This window comes from Lichenostomus cassidix, chromosome 2 (assembly GCF_008360975.1).
Source record: "Lichenostomus cassidix isolate B80296 chromosome 2, HeHo_3.0, whole genome shotgun sequence".
In the NCBI taxonomy this organism is placed as follows: Eukaryota; Metazoa; Chordata; class Aves; order Passeriformes; family Meliphagidae; genus Lichenostomus; species Lichenostomus cassidix.
In genome coordinates this window covers 143,044,017-143,069,310 of record NC_139482.1, presented here as the reverse complement: position 1 = coordinate 143,069,310, position 25,294 = coordinate 143,044,017, and the positions used below count along the sequence as shown (strand labels likewise).

Below are 25,294 nucleotides of genomic sequence, written 5' to 3'. Positions count from 1 at the left end.
ATTTATTGAGAAGCTGAAACATTTAAAATGGGGGAAAATCTCCCGTATATTTTAAAGGTAATTAACATGCTGGTGCCCTGGTTGCCTGCAAGGACTGCAGAACACATGAATGAAAATGCAGCTTGCTGCACAGAACCACTTTGATTAAAGCTCTATTTGCATTCAGCACAGCCACCGTGGCTCACAGACACTCCCCCCGCAACACGAATGAGCTCTAACACCCTGACTGCTGCTTGAATAGCGCTGGGTAAAGCTGCCAAAAAACACACCCCAAACCCCCACACACCCAATCCGAATTCCTTTATTACTTAGGTGGGATTTTGGGATCCCAGAGCGAGATAGCTTTGCTGCCACTAGGTTGTTCTTCAAGTGTAGCCCTTCCCATTTGTGTCAGCAGTAAAGAGTGATTTAGAAAGGGAAGGAGGTAAAGCGCTTAAATTCTGAGATAATAGAGCAATTAACACTCGAGATGAGGATGTTGAAGCCCAGGAGACCTTGCTCAGTTGCTGTGCTGTTATCACATGATCGGGAAGCATATTTGAAAGTAATAGCAAATAACTTCATTTAGTTGGCCATAGATTGAAAAGCTTGGAGAGCTTTTGAAAAACAAATAAAAATCTCTTTCTCTCGCCAGGTGGTTTTCTACAAGCCTGCCTCGTTCCCACACAATGGTATTTTCAGAATCTTATTAAACACAGTAGGAAACTTAAATGCCTAAAAGTCCTTGAATGTTTTTGTCTCAGGTTTTGGCAACCATTTTCCTTTGCTGCCCTCTTGTGGGAGAAGAGCAAAAATACGCCCATTCAGAACAAAATTAAAAGCCTTCATTCACCCAAATATATTCTGACCTAAATTCACCTAGATTGGAGATAGATCTCTGTGAAAGAAGCCTGTTTTATTTCATGCCGTTTCTTCACGGGAGGAGGTTTTCTGTGAGTGCCAGTCTCTGTATGGTAAAACAGTTTAATGTCAAATATCTGTGTGATAAAACAGCATCATCCAGGACAGGTGAAACCAGCATGAAACAATTTTTGCTTTAATGAACTGGGGCAAAATGCACATATATGCATGCATACAGTATATATCTATATGTACTGTATACGCAGGTATTATATAAATACACATTTAAGCACAAATACAGGATGGATGGAGAGTGGATCAAGATTAGCACTGGGGAGAAGTTCATTTTGTGGACGAAAAGCTTATTATGACTCAGCAATGTGCACTTGCAGCCCAGAAAGCCAAATGTATCTTGGGCTGCATCAAAATAAACATAGGCAGCAGGTTGTGTGAGGTGATTCTGCCCCTCCATCCTGCTCTTGTGAGATCCCACCTTGAGTGCTGCATCAGCTCTGGAGACCTCAGCGCAGGAAGGACATGGACCTGCTGGGCTGAGTCCAGACGAGACCCATGAAGGTGATCAGAGAGCTGAAGCACCTCTGCTATGACCAGAGTTGCTCAGCCTGGAGAAGAGAAGGCTGCAGGGAAAACTTGTAGCTCCTTCCAGTACATAAAAGGGTCTATAGGAGAGAGGGACTTTTGACCTCAGTTCTGAGGTCCTCAGTGGCACTTGCACTCTGCATTCATCTCACATTATAGATGACTTTCACCTTTGCAAGTACATTGTCATCCAAGATTTTCCAAAAAGAGGTCTATTCTTCAGGGTAATGCAGATTTAGCTCTAAAATGAAGTTGAAAGGTCATTTTGAGGTTTATATGTTTATGGAACTGCTTGAGCTGATGAATGATGAAGATCACACAAGCCCTTGTTTATTATCAGATAAATATTTTTTTTATTTGCACAGATATGATTATGACAATAGAAAGTACACTTCTCCATGCAGACACTCTTTTTATACAAAATAGGGAAGAAGAGAAAAAACTCAAAAACCCCTCAAAATAATCATATATGAGACGCTGTAAGGATTGCTGAAGTCCCATGGGAATAACAAAACTCACAGGCAATTTAAGGATGTCTTGTCCCTGAGGCATCATGAAAATAGCGTGTAACTTTAGGGTGGTAAATCATAACAATTTACCTGAGTATTTCATAGCTGTAGTAGGTTCTCTTTCACAGAACCAGTTTATTAACATCTTTAATTTCTGACTAATGGTGCCATGTGATGTTTATTTATGAGTAGCCAAATTTTATTATCCAATACAGGGTGGCCCAGAGCAGATAATCCAATCATCTCTAGATGAGCTGCAGCCAAGGCTGCCTCCAGCTTGTTCCACTGTCAAAGAAAATATCCACAGACTGCATGATATAAACCTGAGAGGCCTGAAGGTCTTTCTGCCATCCCAGTGAAACTGTGCTGTAAAAAAATCCTGTGGGACTGCAGGACTCTGTAGGCACTGCTTTGCAATTAAATGTAGTCTCACTAAGGCACTGAAAACAGCGTCAGCTCAGACACTTTAAATATGTTACCTTGAGATTATTTCTGCCTCTTTTTCTTCTCCAGTTAAAAATCATCTCTTTTGTGGATGTTGAATTCCATAAACAGCAGGCAGATATTCACATCCTTAAGAAGTGGCTGACATTTCCAAACTCTGGCAGTTTACACCACCATAAACTCTTCCCATGAATTTTCAGGAAGATGCACCAAGTCTCTCTCCCTGGGCCTCTCAATAGCCTGGCAACAAAACCAAACCAAAGCTTTAGAGTCATCATTAACTGAGGTAGAGGAAGGAGCATTCTCCTGTAAATCCACCACAAACCCCCTTCAGATGTCATTTTGGATGTCATTTTCAGATGTCATTGCTGGGAGGTACAAGTCAGCCAAGTTAGTTGTTTGAGGGTGCTTTGGGAACTAAATATCAGCCCCAAAAGTGAGATGGATTTGGGAGATTATGCCGCTTCCCCCTCACCCAAGTTGATTTATTCATTAAATGAGTGCATTCTTTGGGGTACTTCCCAGCTACTTCTGAAGTAAGACCAAACATTAGACTTTTGTATAAAATTCTGCTATTCTGAAACGTAGTGAGCTCACCTGAGGGGATGTTTTCAAAGATCCAAATCAGCACCCCGCTATTTTCAGAGAAGGCTATCACCACGGGTCTTCCTGTTAGACTCTGTTGTATCTCAGTTTTTAATATACATGACTTTGCAAATCCAGAAAAGCTGGATGTTGTGCATTTCTGTACAAATGTTTTGTGTTAATGGTCCTGTGATCATCTGGAGAAACAATGAACATTCTTTGTGTAAATTCAATTAATAACTTAAAACATGTTTAAAGGGGGAGACCACAAATCCTAGAAAAAGACATGTGGTAGATGGAGTGGGAAAGTTAGTCAGCAAGCAATTCATTCATGATGCTGGAAAAATGTAAAACAGTTACTTCGCCATTAATTTTTTAGGAAGCAATAGAAAATAACTTGTCAAAAGTGGTAAGTGTTGTGAGCCAGAACCTCAGTCCAAGAGGGTGAATCATTGTAATGGAAGGGATTCATCCACTATGAGCTTGGCACTAAAATTTAAAGTGCTCTCACTAGGTTCTGCTAGAGATAATGAAGTAGGCATCACTGGGATTTTTTTCTAGCAAATTAACCCAAAATATTTTTCAGTGGAGATCAGCAACACAGCCATAATTCTACAGATGAGATAACTAGAGCACCAAGAACAAATCCATTTATTCAAGGTCACACAGCAGGCAAGAAATTTCCATTCTTTGAAGACCCATACTCTGCCCACTTGACCAAACTGCATAATGTTTGCATTCTCTCAGGCCAAAAATGCTCTATTTATGCATGTAATGCCTGACATAACTAACTGTGAGTGCCTCTCTAAGGCTGATGAATGCTACCCAGTGTGCAAAATAGTCTGGCAATTCACTGATGCTCTCCACCCATGTGAACTCCAAGCTCTCTTTTTCTCCTCTGACCACACAACAACGCACAGCAAGAAAGCACTTCCTTATGATGGAACCAGGCAAGAGTTATCATCAGTAATTTGCTACAGTAACTACTGTTTTGTTTAAATCAGTGACACTTATAAACTCACTCGCTGCCTGTCACGAATCTCATTAACAAACAGTCCAAACATGAAGAGCAAAAATACTTATTGCTTTGACATTTGGGGAAGTTGTGTAAAGGAAATCAGGATGCTGTTCCAAGCCAATGTAAATTTCTGTGAATCACTGATTGGTGCAAATGGGTATAGCTCTGTTGGATTGACTGATGCTACACTAATTAACACCTGCAGAATTCTAGCTCATAAGGTATCATTTTCCTTGTGTTTAATTTAAGCAAGAGTTTAACCAAACTCATGCTCAGAGCATTAAAAAAAAACAAAAAACAACACCTTCAGGTCCTAATTTTCTGAAATCATTATTCTTAGGTCCTCATACACAATGTGGCAAAATGGGCATGTTGAATCACAGTTCTCTACTCAGTGGCCTCGCAACAATATTTAACACCCATAAAACACAACATAAATTATGAGAGAAGGAAGTGATACCAATTAGTATCTCACCTGTTGATTATCAGTAATGAGCAACACATTCAGTTCTGCAGCAATTTCTGATAGCCAAACTGTACTGACAGCCCTGTTTCTTCATACTTTGTGTATTTACCACATTATTTTTTCTCAGAGACTGAGCCCCACCTGGCTACAGCCTCCTTTCAGGGAGCTGTACAGAGTGGTAACATCTACCCTGAGCCTCTTTTTCTCCAGGCTAACCACCCAGAACTCCTTCAGCTGCTCCTCATCACACTTGTGCTCCAGACCCTTCCCCAGCTCCATTGCCCCACTCTGGACACATTTCAGAACTTCAATATCCTTCTTTTCATGGGGGACCCAAAAACTGGACACAGAACTCGAGGTGTGGCCTCACCAGTGCCGAGCACAGTCCTGCTGTCCCTCTGTTACTGGGAACAGCCAGCATGGCTTTGTCCTTCTTGGCAGCAGCTGCTGTTCATGAAAGGTGCAGAGCTCCCTCCCAGCCTCTGCTGCTCACCCCGTTTGGGAGACATGCACAACAGGGAAATCAGGGAAATGTCCTGTCTGAAGGGCCACTGAGACACTGTCCCTCTGCTCTGGAACTCTGCCCAGCCCTGCTTACAGCAATTTGGCATCTAATATTTTCCTCTTTTATATGTATAAATGATTCCTTCACTTTCCTAAATGTCTCAGTTTTCTTTCTTTAAATTTTCACTATCTTGACTGCACAATGCTGTGTATAATGATGCTCAGGATGCCCAGAGGCTGACACTGCTCACCTAAATTGCTTTGCCTGGTTTGTTTATGCTGACCAAAGGTTTCAGTAATAACTTGCTCAAAAGTTGCAGAGTCCTAGAAAGGCAGGAAAGAAAAGAACAAAGCATCTGGACCATCCTCCTGATCCAAATTCTATCACTTCTACCCATAACATTACCACAGAAATATCTCTGGTTTTACATTTTAGCCAGCATCATTAATTTTTTAATATTTCTCTACCTACGGCCTAAACAAAAAATCGTTTTCACTGGATCATTTTGTTTGTTTTCGTCTAAACCAAACCAAGTTTTTTATTTGCTAACAGCTTTTATTCTTTTATGTTGGTACTGGTGTTCACATTTCCCTTCAATTTAATGGACTAAGGACCCCATTAACAATCAGCCTACTCAGCCTTCTTAGACCATTAACATGGGTGTTAAACAAGATTGACTCCAACTGTAACCCATCAGCCATGTCTTCAAAAACACTGCAGTTTCACTGGTTTTTAGCCAACTTGCCCGCAAAGACATTTTGAACTCATGTTTTGAATTCACACACCATTCATGTTATATCCTTTAAATCCAAAGCCATTTTGGCATTAAGGAGAGCTGCAGAGCACAAATCTTTGCAGTGTAATTCTGTCAAAAGCTAAGCTTTCAAAACATGTCCCATGCTTTTCTGCACATAGCATTTTCTTCATTGAAGAACAGCCCTGACACTTTATTTGCAGTTTAAGGGACAATGATTGCCAGGGTCATTTTCCTTTCATCTTCTGAGCACTACTCTTTGGACTTTGAGAGCTATCCCAGTTGCCTGATGCTTTTCAAGTTATGATGTTATTCACCTAAATGAATGTATTTTTTTGTCATTTAGACATGTCTCAGCTCATGGGCAGTGAAAAGAAAAAAAGTCTCTTTCATAATACCTGAGGGAGCAGCTGGACCCTGCACCTGGACATGCAAGTGCATGGGAGCTGCAGGCAGCCATGGCTCCAAGAGACATTCAACAAAATAACACAATGGCTCCTTTTCTGCTGCTGAAAAGCTCCAGAAGTCTCCTTAACCTTTAGGTGGGTGACAAGTGATCCATGGCTCTCAGAAGTGTGGCACATCTGAGGACCTGATGCTCTCATCTCCATACTCACTCAAGCTGCTTGCTGGCCTCAGGTGCCTCTGGGATTTGGTTCTCCAGGACACCTCAGTGTCAGCCCGTCATGGAAAAGTGAGTATAGATTCCAGGTTGCTGCTTTCTAGCTGTGTCTGCATCCCCTGGGCCACAAGTCTGCACATTAACAGCTACACAGAGCTGGCAGCTGCCTCTGCTCCGAGATCTCCTGCAAGCTTCAAACTGCAGGGTTTAAAAGCTTGGCTAAGAAGGCCTAATTAGTTTTGGGAGATATTCTTCTACGCTTTAATTTGCTTTATGCTGAAGGAAATTTCAGCATAAGGCTGTGAGAGATTTAGATATGGCTGTGAGAGATTTAGATTTTCAGATCGCAGAGAAACTGTTTATTAACAGGAATAGGAGGCTGCACAAATCTTTGCCCAGTTCTGTGAGTGGGAAAAAATATACCAAACCTGTGGTTAGATGCTTGAAGACCATCAGGACAATTATACTTCTACTACTCTCAGAACTGGAAATTATCTGTGTAGTAGACCCCTAATTCAGCCACCTGTTTTAATTAGGAGAAATGTAATTAATACTGAAATCTCTGCCTTGAGACGTAGGTTTACTGAAAGAATGAACCACTGGTCAAATTAAAAATTTAAGAATATCTAAATGTCTATTTTACATCCAGGAGCTGCTTCCAAACTACCAAACAGTAACTTCTCACATTCTTGACCAGATACATTTTATTCTTATGTTGTTGCACATGAAGTGTAAGGGAAAATAGTGCTTTCCTAAAAGTATATCAGACATTGTCATCTGCTCAGGACCAGCCCTCAGCAGACATTCACAGGGAACTCATCCAGTCTTGCACAAAATCTATACATCTACTCTTTCCACTGCAAGGAGTTTCTGCATAAATTGGCATATATTTCTTCAGATATCTTTAGAACACAGAAGTTCCCATTTGTGCACCTCAAGTTTAGGAAGACTTTCTAATGAGATCTGAACTAACCCACTAAGGATGTGTGTTTTACAGGACTGGTATGACATTTTTCTGGAGAGATACATCCGTGATTGACTGTCCCTGAAGAGGACCCAATTTTATTTCAACAGAAGGCTTCCCATGGCAGAGATATAAACCATGATTCTCCTGTCATCACATAGCAAAGAATCCCACATTTAATGCCTATCTGATGCTTCTCCCCTCTCATTAAAACCAGCTGGAGCTTTCCTGTATCTTGAATAGGCCCCAACAAGCTACAAAACTGTTGTGATTAATACTTAACCTTGGTAAATTAAATACAAATGGCAGCATTGCTAGTAAGTAACTCGGAGAGTTTTTAATGCCACATGTAACCAGTTGAAATTAATTCTAGTTGAGGACTTCTGGAGTTTATGTCAACCCTTGCATATCATGATGCAACTCTGCTCTGTCAAAACACCAAACCCCCAGAACCATGGATTAGTGAGTCCAAAAACCTAAGGGAGGGGAGAGCACAGTGAAGTGCTGCCTTGGCCAGATGCTGAAGTGCCCTTGTGGTCAATGGTGAGTCAGGGAGTCTGGGTTGTGACCCAGCTGGTGAAATGTGGGCACCTTGCAGGAAAATAATCACATCCCACACTCGTTTAGCTCTACTAAACAGATCTCTGCTGATTCCAAAGGGATCCATGGTTCCATACAGGAGTCTATATTATAAACACCTAGATTTAAGTGAAATAAATTGCCCCATAGATACCATCCTGTTTTTTGAGGGCAGAAAGTGTTGTACAAAGTTGTTGGAAATGTAAATGTAAATCAGAGCAAGGATCCTGGATGGAAGATCAGCTCTTCTGTGCAAAGATAATTGCAAGGTGGAAGGTCTGGCTCCATCCTTTGCAGAGAGCTGGGTTGGCATTTCAGTACTTAGTGTCCATAGACAAGATCTTCCAAATTCATTCTACTTTCTCTTATTCTTTAATGGCCTCTATAAAAGGTACTGATAAAATCCTACAATGCTTTTATTTTTCAAGGCATACCCATTCATTTTCTTCCTGCTTTGCTTTTCACTGAGCAAATTGTTTGTTTAATTCTCTGGCTAATATTGAAGCTGATGTTAATGTACTTCTCTTCAGAAACTCCTTTTTTATAATTGTTATTAATATGATGTCTGCCATTCAAGGAAAATGCAAATTTTTTAAGGGTTCTATACAGAAAATTAAAGATGATCTCTCATGACTGATGGAAAAAAGTTCCCATTAACCTTCATTATCATAATGAATTGTCACCACTGACAAGAAGCGGTGTAAAATGAGGTTTAAAAATAACCTCAAACTAAAGTTAATCAGGTCATGCCCAGGGATGGGAGGATTTTTAGTTTGTGACATCTGTCAAACCCTCAACAAAGGGAAATAATTTATACAGGTATGTTCAAGGGAGACTTGAGACTTCAGCCTGCAAAACTGAGGAGAGCAGTTCTTCATTAACAACAGGATATGAACTCCCAAGTAAAATTTAATCACATATAACTTTTGTCCTTCTGAGGCCATGCATCAGTTTTACTGTAAACAGAGGACTACTGGTGTATCTGTATTACTTTAGGAGTGCTAAAGTATGAAAAGCCTGATTTGAGAAAAATCACAGATGATTTGTTAAAAGTCACAAGAGACCTCATGCCTGAGATGTTTGTTGCCTTTCTCACAGGATCATCCTCTAATATACATTCTACAGCTCTGGCCCTTAGACAGCTCCCTGTGACCTTTTACGATGTCAGTTTGACCTCTGCAAAGCAGAAAGATCCAATGGCCAATCCTTACAAATCATGGGCAATCCTTACAAATGGGGGCATGTTGCTCCCTCAGCCCACATGGGGTGGGATTTACAAATCTGTCTTTTAATGATGTTTTGGTTACCTTGTGTAAGATGCTAGAAATGCATCATGGCAACTGAATAACTTGCTTCAATGCCATTGTTTGTTAACCATATACATATTCCCTCTTTAAAATTCCAGAAAAACTGCAGAGAGATAATAACCATGCTGCCAGGGTGTTTTATCAACCTCTCACATTTACATAGTCAGCAATCAGTGAAGACATTACACTTGAACAGCAATTATACTTCTTGCCATCTAATCAAGATAACAGTGATTGACATTGCTACATTTTCAGAAGAAACAAAGTCAGTTTTCCCCTCGTTATCTTATGAAGGCAATGCCTTATGCAACACCAAAGAAACTCTCCTCACACATCACACAGAGGTAGTACACTCACGTATTTTCTCATGAAGGAATGGTAGTTTTATCTGGAAGATGCCCACCTGGAAAACCTAATGTAAATTCACATTTTATGCAAAGTCAAATTCAGGATATTAAAGTTTGGTAACAAGCACTTCAATTCACTACCTCAACTTGGCTAATGATGCCTCAAATGCAATAAAAATGCATGTCAATATAATTACTGAGCTAAATCATCCTGCAAAAGCTGAGAAACAATGAGAAATAGAACATTTTAAAAAAAAGTTCTTGCATTTTCATGGGAAATGAATCTGCAGATGATCATTGCTATCAACTGGAAGGGGGTAAGTGCTGGAGTTAAGAAAGAACTTACTCTTTTTCCAGCTATATGGATATAAAAATGTGTTTCCCATGAGATGGTAAAAGTTTAACCCTTCACCAGAGCAACATCTTTTGTCATTACATCCATCGCAGCTTTGCTCACACTCTGTGTTTGCTCCCATGGTACTGCTTGCCAAGGATAGTCTGGGTTCATTTGTTCCTATTTTAGTATCAAGGCCTTTCCAGTTAAATATTTTTGTGATTTTTCTCCAGTGACATAGAGGCAGACAAGTACCCTAAAGTATTTACACCTGGTGGCAGTAACAAATTGTTGCAGTCAATGTAAACATCTTTAAGAAAATAAGAAATTAAAATTGGATAGCAATTCCAGCAGATGATTGCAGGAGTACTGCTTTTACTGTTTTAGATGAAAGTTATGATGATTTATTCTTAAAAACTAATGTAAAACAAATAAAAATAAATTAATTTGGTTTAAAATGGCCACTAAATTTTATTAGATAGTTACAGAGCCCAAGGAACAAGCTTTCACTAGGGCTGTGGCCAAATTAGCTTTTAAATTTGCAGTTTCCTTGTTCCCTCAAGGGTTGAATTGTTCATTGTCTCCCTAATATAATTTTCCACATCTCCAACCGGCAACCCTAAGAGAAGATATTGCAACTAGAGGTTTTCCTAATTTTTGCTGCCAGCTCCTACTTTTGGTGAACAGGCCTTCTCCACATGTCAGGGCTGCTTCCTCCCTGTTTGATGGCCACCTGTCTGACAAGACTGTCACATCTCCTTTGCAGATGAACACCACCTTATAAATGAAAACGTGGCTTGAGAGTAACAATCTATCTAAATTTCTGCTATTTCAGTTTCTGGTGGCTTTCTTTCAGAGCACTTCCTCAGACTGGTCACACCTTTTTGACTTGCAGAGGAAATTACAGCATTATTCTCAACAGATTGGTGATGTGGTTGATTTTAGATGAAAGTAACAAACGCTAATTAATAGATCTGTTAAAATTACTTTAATTCTGACATCATGAGACCAGAAGGAGCTTCATTTTGCAAGCTCATTTTTATAAGCTGTGGGATCAAAAAGAACAGTTTTCCACTTTGTAGTGATTTTCCACCATCCCTGTGAAATGCCATGTGCCAGAAAGGAATGAAGCAACTTATTTCCTGTCCAGAGCAAGACAGGAGCAAAGAAGGATTTGCAATGTATCATGGCCACTTCTTCAGAGCACTTTTGAGGGCGTTCAGCGAACAGCCTTCAGCACATATGGCTGAGCCAGGAGACTCAATCCAAACACAGCAATTAAAATTCAGATAAATACTTCAGTAGTTGCCCTAATGGGGGGATTTTGCTCTCCAGTTTCACACATGCATTTTTTTTTTCATTCATGCATTGTTTGTTTTTCCTTTCACTCTATTATTATTCCTCAGTCTTTGGTCATTGCAGGGAGGTAAGAGTAGAAAAATGGAAGTTTGGCAATATAATCCATAAAAGCATTCCAGCTTTAGCCAGCCCATCCTCCACAGCAACACAACCTTTGCTGCCTTCATGCAGGTTCCTGTAGAGTTTTGCAGGGGTTCTGTTCATTGTGTTGCCCCAAAGCAAAGTGGTGCTCTCACAAATCATAAATATACCTACAAATGTTCAGAAAAGCTCTAACACAGTAGGATATATATGACCCTGTCCCATTCCTATTGCCAGTTGCTATGGGGTGCATATAAAGAACACCAAATGCAAAATAAAATAAAGCATGTCACACAGCTAGGAGCAGTGATTAAAAATTGCAGCTGCAGAAATCTGATTCCCACTGCTTTTTATTCATTATTTGACAGATTCCATATCAAGTCTTTACTGCAGCAGCTGTCTACAGCTCATACTCCTTTTGATTCATTGCTGCAAGCATTGCCACTGAAGATAACGATAATATTATTTTATCAGATTCTGCAGATACTAGAGTCAGACTGAAGGACTGGTGCTGTGTCTTAGTAGTCTCTTGGCTCCACCTAAAGATGAAGAGGCTGACCTGGCTTGGAGGCATAGATATCCTATGGAGATAGGAAGTCAGGAGTAAGGAAGACTTCTGGAGCCTGTATGTGGGATCAGCCCTTCCCTTCCCTTCCCTTCCCTTCCCTTCCCTTCCCTTCCCTTCCCTTCCCTTCCCTTCCCTTCCCTTCCCTTCCACCTTATCCTCACATAACCTCCCTGTTCAGAGGGACAATCCCGGCAGACTCCCTTGTATGGGAAAATCACCCACAGTGTCTGACATTGCAATTGTAGTGCTTCCCTGGCATTGTGGGTTGGACACTACAACAGGAAAATTTACTAGTGTATTTATGGATGAAAAACTTTTTGTTTCATTCAAAATTGCTCATTTTGAGGGTCTCATAGGAATCACATATTCATTACCTCATGTGGTTTAAAATATTATAAGCATGATGATAAAGTATTTATACCCTGAAATATTCTGGTTAGATTCTCTGTGGTGAGCAGATCCACTAAATGCCCTCTCCCACTTTGGCACATGTCTTAATGTTTGTTACTTTTACATTTTTATACTGAAAATTCATCATAATTATAAAGTCTGTCTCAGAGTTTCCATTAATGTTCACTTAACAATCCACAGATAACCGTAATCAGATTATGGAAATTTTTAATTCCTGAATCTCTTAACTGATAAATCACTAGCTCAGCTAGTTAGTAGATAATAGTCCATATACTGTTTTAATTAATAGATCTCATTAATCAGCTCTAGCCCTGTAAATCTTTCTTCACAAGTCTGCAAGCATCATCTGATTCCTTCTGGGACTGGTCTTGAGAGCACAGGCCAAGAATTGTTGGGAACAAGGTTACTTCCAAGGAGAGAAAAGCTGGACAAGTGTTCCCATGAGATTTTTCCCAATATAAGGCAATTAGCCATGCCTGCTCTGCTGAGTGCAGCTTTAACAGCAGGCCTGCAAATAGTCCATGCTGTGAGTTTACAACTGAGGTGTGCCCAGGGAAGTATCCCACGACTAAGATAGTTATTCACTCAGCAGTTTGGGGAAGGAAAGAACAGAATGGGAAGTGTTTGGTCAAAACAGCCACACTTCTCACGCAGTTTATCTGTAGGACAAAAGAATTGGGAGAGCCCACAGTCCACATCCTGGCACAACAGCAAACTGCCTCCCCTGCCCTCCCACTTCACCCTAAGGCCACTGAGGCAATCCTGCCTTTGCTCTGTGCTCTTCTGCATCCTCAAACCACTGCTGCATTCCCAGCATTGCACCATGGAGTGCAGAGCCCCCGTGGAGGGCACCAGCCTTCTTTCTCTCTATCCCAGAGTCTGGGGACCGCAATGGGGACAGGTTTCCCTCCCTCAGCTGAATTGCACTGTTCAGGAAGTGCAGAGGGAAAAGCACACTGTGGTGGATACAAAACCAGCACAACTTTCCCCAGATAAGAGAGGGAAACAGGGAGCTAATTTGCAACTGACTCAAACATTCTGTCGTGGAACAAATGCATGCCATTGCCTCTGCAGAGGTTTGATGAAAACCTGAGGACTGAGGTTGCGTAAGCACAAAGAGGAGCTTAAATTAAAGATAGCATAAATAGAAATGTGTTTTGCGGCCAAGATCTAAAAATATGGGATGGTAAACAAATGGGCTCTGTTAGTTCCTTTATCTTTTATCTATCTCCATCAGATTAGTATATTAAATTATTTAGGTTGGATTGATTAACTAAAATCTCTGATTTTCTTCTAGATCTTACATACATTTTTGTTGCCTGCAGCCTGGCACAACTACTTTGCTTCCCCCTCCCCTCCATATGCACTGCAAGGCATAAAGTTAATATGCTCTTTGCAAACCACATAATCAGCTAGGTGATATTGGAATGCTTTCAAAAGCCTTAGGAAGTGCAATGTGCTCAAATCTCTTCAGCAGCAGAAGGACCCTTTAGGGATAAATATTAAATGTGGTGTGGTGGGATTTAGCTCCATGCCTCCTATTACTTTTCACAGGAAGCACACAGCTGAAGCTTTCTGCATCATGTTAAAAATTTAGGCCTTGATGTTTAAATATTGAACAAAATGCTTAATGTGAGAACATCAGTTCCTCTTTCTTTGTTGTTCAGCCACTACCAAAAGGGGATGGAAACAGTTTATAGGCTTTCATATTGGCTCCTTTCAACGATGCTGCTAAAAATGAGGGCACCATTGAGGCAATTTGTGAGCCTCAGCCAATGGCACAGAAATGACAATTTTAATTTATTTCATAGTTCATAAATGCACATGCAGAGAACATTAAATTCCCACCCTGGCTTTCAACATCACAAGCACTACAGGATGACGGACTGAAAGGAAAGAAAAAAGTATCAAATTATCATCTCAGGAGGGAAATTTTTACCTCCCACATTTCGAAAATACTGGTTGGAGGCAGTATGAGCCACCCTGGGGAAAATCCAGCTGCCATATAAACAGGAATAAGGATCACCCCTGCACATGGACCCCTCACCGCTTGCTGTGTCCCTTTATCTGTAATATTATTGATATCTGCCCCTGTGTTGCTATTTCACTGTGTATTTGTCATGCTGTGCAAAGGACAGCAGCCACAGAATTTTGTCCTCTTGTTTCGCTGCAGGAGTCAATTTAGTCAATCAGTGGGAGGGCAGACAGATTATTTGAGTTGCTTTTTATGGGATAAGTATTTAATACCTGGAGGCTAATCATGGTCCTCCAAGATCTGTGGACCTCTGAAGTTCCCAGGAGCTCTCAAAAGTTACAAAGAGGATGAGGAAATACTTCACACAAAGTTGTCTCTTCCTGCTCTTATCTGCACCCACGAGTCTTTTATCTTATTTTTCTCCCTCGTTTAGCTGAGGAGGGGAGTGACTGAGCTGCTTTGGTTGGCACCTGCTGTCCAGCCAGGAATAATCCATCACACAAAAAAATTCCAAAGCTGAAGGAAGAGAATTCAGAATAGATCCCATGCTTCTGAAGGCACAAAAAAAATAAAATAAAATAAAGTGAGAGGATCAAAAGAAAACAAAGAGGTGTGCAATTGGTAAACTTCAAATATTGCTTAATGCTGCATGTCCCTTTTATACCAACTGCACTTCAAGAAGAATCCACGTTGGCACATGGTGTATATTAGCTTAGGGTAATTCACCAACATTTTGGCCAGAGATCCTGGAAGTTTTTCAGCACAGTCTTCTTTTCTGATTAGTGGTGTAAGAACCTCAAAGTTAGGCAGTAGAAAAGAAGAAACCAGGTAGAGAATAAGTGATCAGTGAATCCTTTAGTGGCAAGTGATTAGGAAAACATGTTGGAAGCCTGTTTTCCACTATGACATCATCTTACACGTGAGTTGACATTGTCCCTTGAGTTCTTGTATACAGACTAATTTTACCCTTTTTGTGGCTACAAATAGGAGAGGAAATAAATAATTTGCTGGTGACAGCAATTCTATGTATTTTCTGAATAAATGGAGGATTTATCTATTAAGCAGTGCAGAGAAATGAGAGTCAGACACCTGCGGGTCTTTTTACAACTCACATGCTTAATGAGGATTGTGTGACAATCCCCAAGTCAGTTTATCTCTGTGCCTTTTGGAGACAGCAATATCTTCTTTGCAGGGGTCTTAGGGCCTCTGAAGGCAGTTTAGCTGCTATTAATGGAATTGAAAATGGAGAGAAAAGCCTTCTTTTGCTTTTTCTTTATTTACGGTATTCTGAACTATAGATATGCTCCAAAATGGTTTTGCCTGTTCATTTTCTCCCTATTTAATAAGAAACAACTCTATCAGAGCCAGTTACACTTCACCACATGGATTTCAGTAGGAAACATTAAGATCAATTTCAGTTGCATGGCCCAAGGCTGCAATGCCTCTGCACAACCTTCTGCTGTGGTATCAACACAGTCCTCTGCTTTTTAGCTACCTCTACCCATGGAAAGTTCTGTCTGCTCAGGCCTCTGGTTTGTGAGATACAGGAGCTATATCTTGAGGGAGCTGCTTGTGTGTCCTCAATTCTGTCATCCGTCCTGACAGAGTTCCAGGGGACAGCTGTGCTGCTGTTGGGTCACCGAAGGTCTCCAGCTTCAAAAGCATGAGTTGGGACCTTGCTGGGGACAGGCACTGAATGCCACCTCCAAGTGCAAGCAAGTACCTGATCACCTGTGCCAAGAATTCAAGATGGGCAGATGGAAATGCTGTTCATCCTTCACCTGTCCTTGTTTGCTGCTAGCAGGAAGCTGTCTTCAGCCAGGAGACAGAACTGCCACTGAACCTCACTTTCTTGGGGCTTTTCTAAATAATTGCTTAATAAGTGTTCAGCAGGATAAATTAGATAACTTACTGAAGTCCATTCTATATTTACAGTCTATGTTCATTAATTATTAGCCAGGAGAAATGATAAAATGATAAAGAGTAAAGATGTAAAATGACCCAAATCTTGCTAAGTTTCTCAAAGCAAATGTTAGTTATATAGTGTGATCCAGAACATATGCAAGCTGAACTAATGCAATATGTTATTTAACAGGCTACAATAAGGTTTATCACAGTGACGAAGTTGCACTTTCATAATAAAGAACTGTGTTTTTAAAAAAGGCAACTCAGAGTTCCTTGAGGGTAACCAGATGAACACTGATTCTTTTTATAATAAATCACTGAAGAGAGCAAGCCCCATTCCCAACTGTGGAAAGGAAATGTGAATCAGGAAAAGGTCTAAAATATTACCTCTGCCTGAGGAACTCAATGCTAGGATACTGAGCTCAGTGTTAAGGTTTGCATTTGCAGAACAATGGCTTTCACTGACTGCAAAGTTTGTGGGATTTTTCTTTTTCCTTTTCTTTAGTTTTCGAGAAATAAAGGTTCCAGAAGAGTGTAGGGAGAGGTTGGAGACTGCACTAGGGACAAAGACTAAAGAAGGTCAATAGAGAAGCTTAACAAAAATCACAATGGGAAGATAATTTGATGACAGAATACAAATGCTTCCATGAAGAAATGGAAATGGACCACTAGAAAGATTGTTTAATGTAACAGGAAAGGATAGAATTCAGTCGTTTTTAACGCTGGGCAAACTCAGACTGGAAATAAAACAGCATGTTTTAATGGATAATTAAGCACTGAAAACCTTTCTTTACAACCCAATTAAATAGCCATCTCCCTTTAAATGCATGCTCTGTGACATTTTGCCTCTCTGAAAAGATATGCTTAACTCAGTCGTGGGCATTAAACAGAATCAATGAGTGATAATCCGTGGCCTGGTTGATCCAGGAGGTCAAATCACAAGGCAATAATGATGGGTTAAGATGGTGGGACCCAAATCTTCTGAGTCCTTCTCCAAACACTCTATGTACTATTATTTTATATACTCTAAAATTCTTGCACAGACCTAATCGTTCAGTGTTCTCTACATAACCTTTCCAGTAGGTGAAGTTTCACTGATCTCTGTGCACAAAATATTTGATTACATCACATCAGAAGGATATTACTAGTGGTTTTACACTAAGCCATAGTTCTGTCTCCAGTAGATCTATCTCCATGTCTCTTTAGACCATTTTTGACTTAAAGAGTACTCAAATGCATCCATTCCTGGAGATGCATTTCATATCCTTCGACTGCAGTATAAAGTCACTATGACTAGCAAATTTTGCGCATCTTCTTGCTGAAGCAAGCCAAGCAAAAAGCAAAGAAACAAACAAAAGGTGGTATTTTCCCCAACAATTCAATTATGTATTTTGTGTTTTGATCTCCTTGACAATATAATATTTAGAATTTCACTGATTATCTTCTTGGTTGCTAAGTGACAGTAGAACTGAGTATGAGGAAAATTCACTTTGCAGGAGAGCACCCACAGCATACTGGAACAATGTTCTCAAGATAACACTTGTACTATTACAGTACAACATATGTCATGGAAAATGATAAGATAAAGAACATCCAAGAAAGGGATTCCTCCAGGAAAGCTGACAGTTTGCAAATTTGAACTGAAACTGTCATTGCTCAAAAAAAAATAAATGGGTTTCAGAGTGAAATCCATGCTGTCATATACAATTGATACTTCCAGCTCATACAGAAGCCACTTGCTGGGCTCTGATTCAGTTGTTTCTTGAGCTTGCTGGCATAACCCAGCTGTGCAAGGAAATGAGGGGTATCAGTTTCCAAGTTTATTCTCCAGAAAATTTGACCCCAGTGAATGCGATATTCAAGATATTCTGTAAGTGTCAGGCTGACATTTCATGGTTACTGGTCCCTGTTCTTTTGGGAAACCTTAGCTTGCCAGATGTCTGCTGGAAGCTCAACACAGTGGAGAGAAGACAGTCTAGGAGGTTCCTGGAGTGTGTGGAAGAGAACTTATGAGAGTTTATGACCTTCGGAAGTAGAGGCAGGCAACTCAGAAAGAATACAAAGATATTGTTAGGTCATGTAGAGAGAAAATTAGAAAGGCGAAAGCTCAGCTAGAACTCAGTCTAAGCACTGCTGTGAAAGATAATAAAAAGTGTTTTATAAACACATCATCAACAAAAGGAGAGCTAAAGGAAAATCATACTTTATAGTCACTGAGGAGGAGGAAAAGGCTGAAGTACCTAATGCCTTCTTTGCCTCAGTCTTCAACAGTCAGGCTGATATCCTCAGGACTAGCAGCCCCCTGAGCTGATAGACAGGGATGGGGAGCAGACTAGAGCCCCTGTAATGCAGGAGGAGGTGGTTAGTGATCTGCTGAACCACTTAGACACTCACAGCTCTTGAGACCAGATGGGATCCACCCAAGGATACTGAGGCAGCTGGTGGAAGAGCTGACCAGGCCACTCTCCATCATTTACCAGCAGTTCTGGCCTGCTGGGGAGGTCCCAGCTGACTGGAGGTCAGGAAATGTGACACCCATCTACAAGAATGCATGGAAGGAGGATCTGGGGGAACTACAGTTCTGTCAGCCTGACCTTGGTGTCCAGGAAGGGTGTGGAGCCAATCATCTTGAGTGCCATCATACAAGATAACCAGCAAATGGGACCCAAAAAGCATAGGTTTAAAAAAAGCAAACCCTTTTTTGATGATTGACCTACTTCTATGATCGGGTGACCCATCAAGTAGATGAGGCCAAAGCTGTGGATGTAGTCTACCTGGACTTCAGTAAATCCTTTAATACTATTTCCCATGGCATTCTTCTGGAGAAGGTGGCAGCCCATGGCTTGGACTGGTGCACTCTTGACTGGGTTCAAACCTGGCTGGATGGTCAGGCCCAGAGAGAGACGGTGGATGGAGCTATCTCCAGCTTGCAGATGGTGGTGTTTTCCAGGGTTCAGTACTGGGGCAAGTTCAGTTTCATATGTTTACTGATGATCTGGATGAGGGGGTCAAGGGTACCCTCAGTCAGTTTGCAGATGACACCAAGCTGGGTGAGAGTGTTGATCTGCTGGCACGTAGGAGGGCTCTGTAGTGGGATTTGGACAGGCTGGATTCATGGTTTGAGGTCAATTGTATGAGATTCAAGAAGGCCAAGTGCCAGGTCCTGCCCTAGGGTCACAACAACCCCCTTCAGGCTATGGGAAGAGTGGCTGGAAAACTGCCCTGCAGAAAAGGATCAGGGGGTGTTGATGGACAGTGGCTGAACATGAGCCAGTTGTGCCCAAGTTGGCAAGCAAGTCAATGGCATCCTGCTTCCTTGCTTTGTCTGTGTATTGAGACTAATGTGGCCAGCAGGATAAGTGAAGGGATTGCTCCTTTGTACCTTTGTCCCGGGTTACAATATAGATGTATTTATTATTCTATTACCACAAGCTGTGGGGCATTAGCTGTTATCTCCTGCTATGACTCACCCCTGATAACAGACAATGGGCCATCAAAAACCAACCACATGACTCATGGACTTATCCTATTGTGAGCTGCTCCATCCAGGAGGGAGGAGCCAAGCATTCCCACCTGGATATAACCTGGGCTCTTGAGCAGCCCAGGCATCTCTGTCTACTGGATTCCTAGAGGACAAGAACAATCACTGGACCTTCAGGTGTAGTCCAGACCTTCCACAGGATCATTGCATCAACCCAACTACTTCACTTGGACTGCTACCACCATCCCAACTAACAAGGTGTCAGGTTGTATCTGACTTTGTCAGGTTTTTTTTCTTGCATTATTGCACTTATTTTTAATTTTCCTGTTAAATTATAATCCTGACTTGCAATCTCCCACTGGTTTATTTTCAAACTAATACAGTCTTTGACTTGACATGGCACATGAGCCATGGTCTGGTTGGTGTGGTGGTGCTTGGTCAAAGGTAGGACCTGATGATCTTGAACATCTTTTCCAACCTTAGTGACCCTGTGATCGGTTTTTTTATAATTCTAAGGAGAGCTCTGTTTCCTTGTGTCTGCCTCAGAAAGGGTTAAGGATTGTCTCCTACACTTATCATTTGGGAATGACTGAGACGTTCTGCATGCACTGTTGAGGATATATCTAAATCTTTGTTTGTTGGCCTGTGGTGTTCTAAGAACACCTAAACTTCTGTGGGGATTAAACCGTCCTGCGTTCAGTCAGCAACCTTATTGTGGATTTGAATCATATGAAAGTGTAATGACACAGCAGAGCAATATCTTACCACAAAATTTATTCTTTCAGAGTAGGAAAGAGTTGTGTGTGTATCTCTGAAAAACAACAGGAAACCCATGTCAAAATTTTGCATGGTGAGTCATCTCTACAAATATAAATCTTTCAGGATGCATGGAGTACCATTTGCCTTCTCCCTTTCTAGCAGTTCTAGTTCACATCCAATCTGCATGTACCTTACCTGAGGAATCATGTCTAAACTCAATTCTAGCATATCTGCCTGTGTCCAGAGGGAAAACCAAGAGATATCCCAAATGGCCACTGAATAGACAGCTTTTCATTACTGTACATTGAGAAGACAGTTGAAGGACAGTCAAAGCTGATGTTTCCAGACTGCTCCAAGAGCATTGGAATTACATGGCAAAGCTTCGGTAGCGTGTGAGGAGGTCTGTGGGCGGCTGTAGTGTGGCCTCTGTGGGTTGAGACCCAGGGCTTGTTCCCATGTCAGACAGAGACAGTTCCAACTGGCTGCAAGAGAGACTGCTGGCCAAGGCCAAGCCCATCAGCAATGCCAGTGGCTCCTCTGTGATCACATATTTAACTGAGGGGAAAAAAGCACTGCACAACAGCTGTGAGAGAGGAGCAACCAAAACAAAGATAAACAAGACATCATGGTCAGAGGCAGGTGCTCCAGGAGTCAGAGCAGGTTTACCTACACCCTGTGTTGAAGACCATATTGGGGCAGATGGTACTTCTGCAGCCCGTGGAGATCCATGGTGGATCTCCAGTCCACCTGCAGCCCATGGAGGGCTGCATACAGGAGCAGCTGGGTGCCCAAAGGAGGCTATGACCCCACAGGAAGCTCATGCTGGAGCAGGGTCCTGGCAGGACCTGTGGCCCTGTGGAGAGAGGAGCCCAGGCTGGAGCAGGTTTGCTGGCAGAACTTGTAACCCCATGGAGGAGCCACACTGGAGCAGCCTTGTTCTGAAGGCCTGTGCCCCATGGAAGAGACCACACTGGAGCAGTGTGTGAAGAGCTGCAGCCCATGGGAATGACTCTGTGTTACAGGAGCTCATGGAGAACTGTCTCCAATAGGAGGGATCCCATGCTGGAGCAGAAGAATGTGAGGAGTCCTGTCCCTGAGGAGGAAGAAGCCTCAGAGATAGTGTGTGAAGAGCTAAATGCAGCCATAATTCCCTATTGCCCATCTTCACTGAGGGTGGGAGGAGGGAAAATGGAGAATGAAGTTGATCTCAGGAAGAAGGACAGTTGAGGGGGGAAGGTGTTTTAAAATTTGGTTTCATTTCTCATTATCCTGGTCTAATTTGATTGGTAATAAATTAAACTAATTCCCCTGAATCAAGTCTCTTTGTCCATAATGGAACTGGTGAATAACTTCTTGACCTATGAGCCTTTTGTTCTCTTTTCTCTCCCCTGCCCAGCTGAGGAGGGGAGTGACAGAGCAGCTTTGGTGGGCACCTGGTGTCCAGCAATAGTCAACCCACCACAATCACAAATATAATTTGTGCTTGTTTTTTTTCCTTGAAATTACCTTTGTAAATATTCTAAAAAAATTTTTTGGACTGTTAAATTAAAAATATTGGGATTTACATAAACATATGATGTATCCATTAGTCATAAGCATTCAGAATAATATTACCAATTCTTAAAATCTTACCTTTGTGTTTTGTTTTTTGATTTTAAAAAAGGTATCTTATAGGAGTATGGTCTTTATGTTCAGCAATCTGGAAGAATAAGATTAATTTAGATCTCCAAAGAGCAATTTGGTTTAGTTTATTGTTTTGCTTTTGTCTTGAATCTTCCAGTGAGATGGAATGATTATACCCCATCTGTTTCATTTTACACTTCTCTCCTTGTAGCACTTCCGTATTTTCTGTGTTATTTTGCCCACTTATGGGACTGACCAGCTGGCCACAGATCCAATTTATGTAGTTGTTAGATGCTCCAGTGAGCGAGTACCTGTGCCAGGGAGGGTAACTAAACTGATTTGCAGCCTTCACATGAAGTTGTGAATATCTACTTGTAAAATAAACATTCTCTTGCTGTTTCAGTCCGTGGATTAACACAGTACTTCTCACATCTCAAACTGGTTCACAGTGTGTTATTTCTGATTAATTTACAAATATGGCTTCAGATGACTGACTTGGTTCAATCTATTTATTTAGTGAAATTATAAAAGACCACACTTTATGAGCAAGATAAAGATTCCAAAAGGTACGTATTACAAAGTCTTTTGCTCTTGTTCCTGCTATAAGCAGCCAGTCAAAACGAAAGCAAGTTTTTAAAATGCACAGTGGTATTTCCAGTCACTGTTTATTAGTTAATTGCATGTTTTCTGTTTCCTGACATAATCCCTGTTTGATCATCTAATAAGCAGCTCTACCATTCTACTAAAATATTAGTCATAAAGACCACCTAAAGACCTCCCTGGTTTTCAGCAGCCATCTGGTTGTTAGAAAAAACCTGGATCAGAGGGAAAGTAAGAAAAATGCAGAACTCCAAAATTGCTCATATTTGAGGAGGAAAAAAAAAATCAAATTCTGGGTTAGTAATCTAACAGCACACCCAAAACTGCTGGGTGAAATATGAGAATGGGAAAAAATTATCCAGGCCTAATGCTGCATAGCAAAGCATCTTGAAAGTTTGTGACACAGCTTATCATGAACACATAAAACCTTATGCTAATGGATAGCCAAAATAATGGGTGATAACAGGAGTAGTTGATCAAATATTTCATATTTTGAAAGAGACTCTGGGATTTTTACAATAAACTGGGATTTAACATATCAAACTTCTCATGACAGACTTAAATTTAGTAGAAGATGAATCCCAGTAGAGGAAAAGAGCCAACAATTATTTTAAAACTATAGGCTGATTTTATAAGCAGATCTTCTTGCTACCTGCTAGCATCCATTTTGTTGCTATTTCACAGCAGTTGCTGGTTTTGGCTTGCAGCAAGGAAGAAAGAACAAGGACTTGTACCTCTCACCTTCAAATCAGCCACCAGGCAGGCAGCACTACCCCACACATTTCTGTAGGACATTTACAAATTGGTGAATGTTGTTATGTTCCTCCTCTCCTCTCTACAGATATGCAAGTGAATATTTGTGCTTGTGTATACTGGCTTTTTATTTATGGTATAACTGCAGATTTTGCTATGACACCTCAAGTATTCAATATTCTCTAGAAAAAACTAAAAGACACTTTATATCCTTAAACTGGGTCTTTTAACAGATATAATTAATGATTTTTCTCATATCTAAAGCACTTTGTTGGCAGTTAAGAGGATTATTGAGTTGATGTAATGAAAGTACCTCAAAAAGCAAAAAGTGCCTCATTAGATGTTAAATATTACTTGTATTATTATTATTATTTATGTGTTAAAGGTTTTGGTTGACCTTTAAACGGCACTGGCTGTTGGGTGAACAGCCATATTATGTATTATTTAATGGAAATATTGTACTGAGGCAGAGATAAATTTTTTTGGGGGAGTGGGGAGGTGAACTCTCAGGTGTACTTATTTTTCTTATGTTAAAATAAGCATGCAGCTATTTCTCCAAGGGCTGACAGAGGTCTGACTCAGTCCCCCAAGCTGTCACATGTTCCATCAATCCTGTGAGACCAGGCAGGACCAAGGTGTTCCTCACCCAGAGCCTCCTGGGCTGATTGACTTGCCCTTTAATTGCTGACTGTGGGATATAGGATTGAGAGCCTGAGATGTTTAGCTGGGATACTGCAGGCTCAACACAATTCCTACGGGCTGAAGGAGAGTGTTCCTCTGCAAGGAGAATGTGATGATTTGAAAGGTGCATCTGGGATCCCAGACCAAGCATTCCCTCCACAGATTTAAGGGATGAGAAGGTAAACATCTTTGAGAACTTAACATTTTTCTGCCCTCATTTTCTTTATCTGTTTTTTTATGCTCTCCACGTACAGGTTTCGAGAGATAAAATGAATGTCTATAAATTATTTTGAGCATCCTAGGTGATTGATTTGAACCAGAAGCTGGATTATGACTAGGTAAGGCACAGTATGGTCTTGGCAACAAAAAGGATCATCTTGACAAATGGTGAAGTTGATATTTTTGTCACTTTGGTTCTCTTTTCACATCCATTTTAGAGTAAACTGGGTGATTTTTTATGGAATGATAAGTTGTCTGCCTGGACACTTGCGTATAAGCCCAGATGAAACATCCAGAGCTTTACACAGATCCAGCTTTCCTTCTTTTTAAGTAAGTGGGAAACCTCTTTCTGCCTGTATTAAAAGAAAAAATGAGGCCTTTGTTCAACTGTTTTGTCTCCAAACTACTTAAATTTCACTCCTGAAGATAAATCCAGTACCCTTGCCAGACAGCTTTTTAGAAGACTGAGGCAATTAGAAACCCAGGAAGAACAGATTTGTTGCTCTATTTCTACAGCTAGGCCAGACACTGTCAATTTAAAAAGAAGCTGGCTCAGAATAAGATGGAAATTCTAAACTTTCAGACTTATCGGTTCTCAAAGTTCCTCACAAAAATCTGCCTTTTCAGGCCTGGTAATAGCCAGATGGAAAACTCCTATTTATTTAAAGACTTAGGAGTTTGCTTTATCATATTCAGAGTACTTTTTTTTTTCCCAAATGGTGATCTCATTTATTCTGGTAGAAATACAAAAACATGTTTTAAGGGTTTTGTCTTATTGTGATAATAGCTAACTGAAGTTTCTCTGTGACAACGTGACCTGTCAGGTCTTAGGGACCTGTTGACTCAGTTCGGAATTGGGGTGACCGAACTGCGAGGGTTTCTCCAGGCAGCGGCAGCTCGCCCTTCGGGGCGGAGGGTGGAAAGATGGAAAAGCTGCGCTCCTGCGGGAGCTGCGGAGGTTGGAGATCAGATGGCGAAAGCAAGAAACGTAGGCAATTTTGAGCT

The 25,294-nt window shown here is 41.0% G+C and overlaps 1 long non-coding RNA gene across 2 annotated transcripts; it reads left to right on the top strand.

Moving 5' to 3' along the window:
* The first annotated feature begins 11,794 nt into the window (after nt 1–11,794).
* On the top strand, nt 11,795–24,956 carry LOC146442429 (uncharacterized). Of its 2 annotated transcripts, none has more exons than XR_014849602.1 (3): nt 11,795–11,939; nt 23,321–23,441; nt 23,930–24,956. It is a non-coding gene; the product is annotated as an uncharacterized LOC146442429 (long non-coding RNA). The 2 variants fall into 2 exon arrangements; XR_014849601.1 differs by lacking the exon at nt 11,795–11,939 and adding an exon at nt 19,743–19,919.
* The last annotated feature ends 338 nt before the right edge of the window (nt 24,957–25,294 follow it).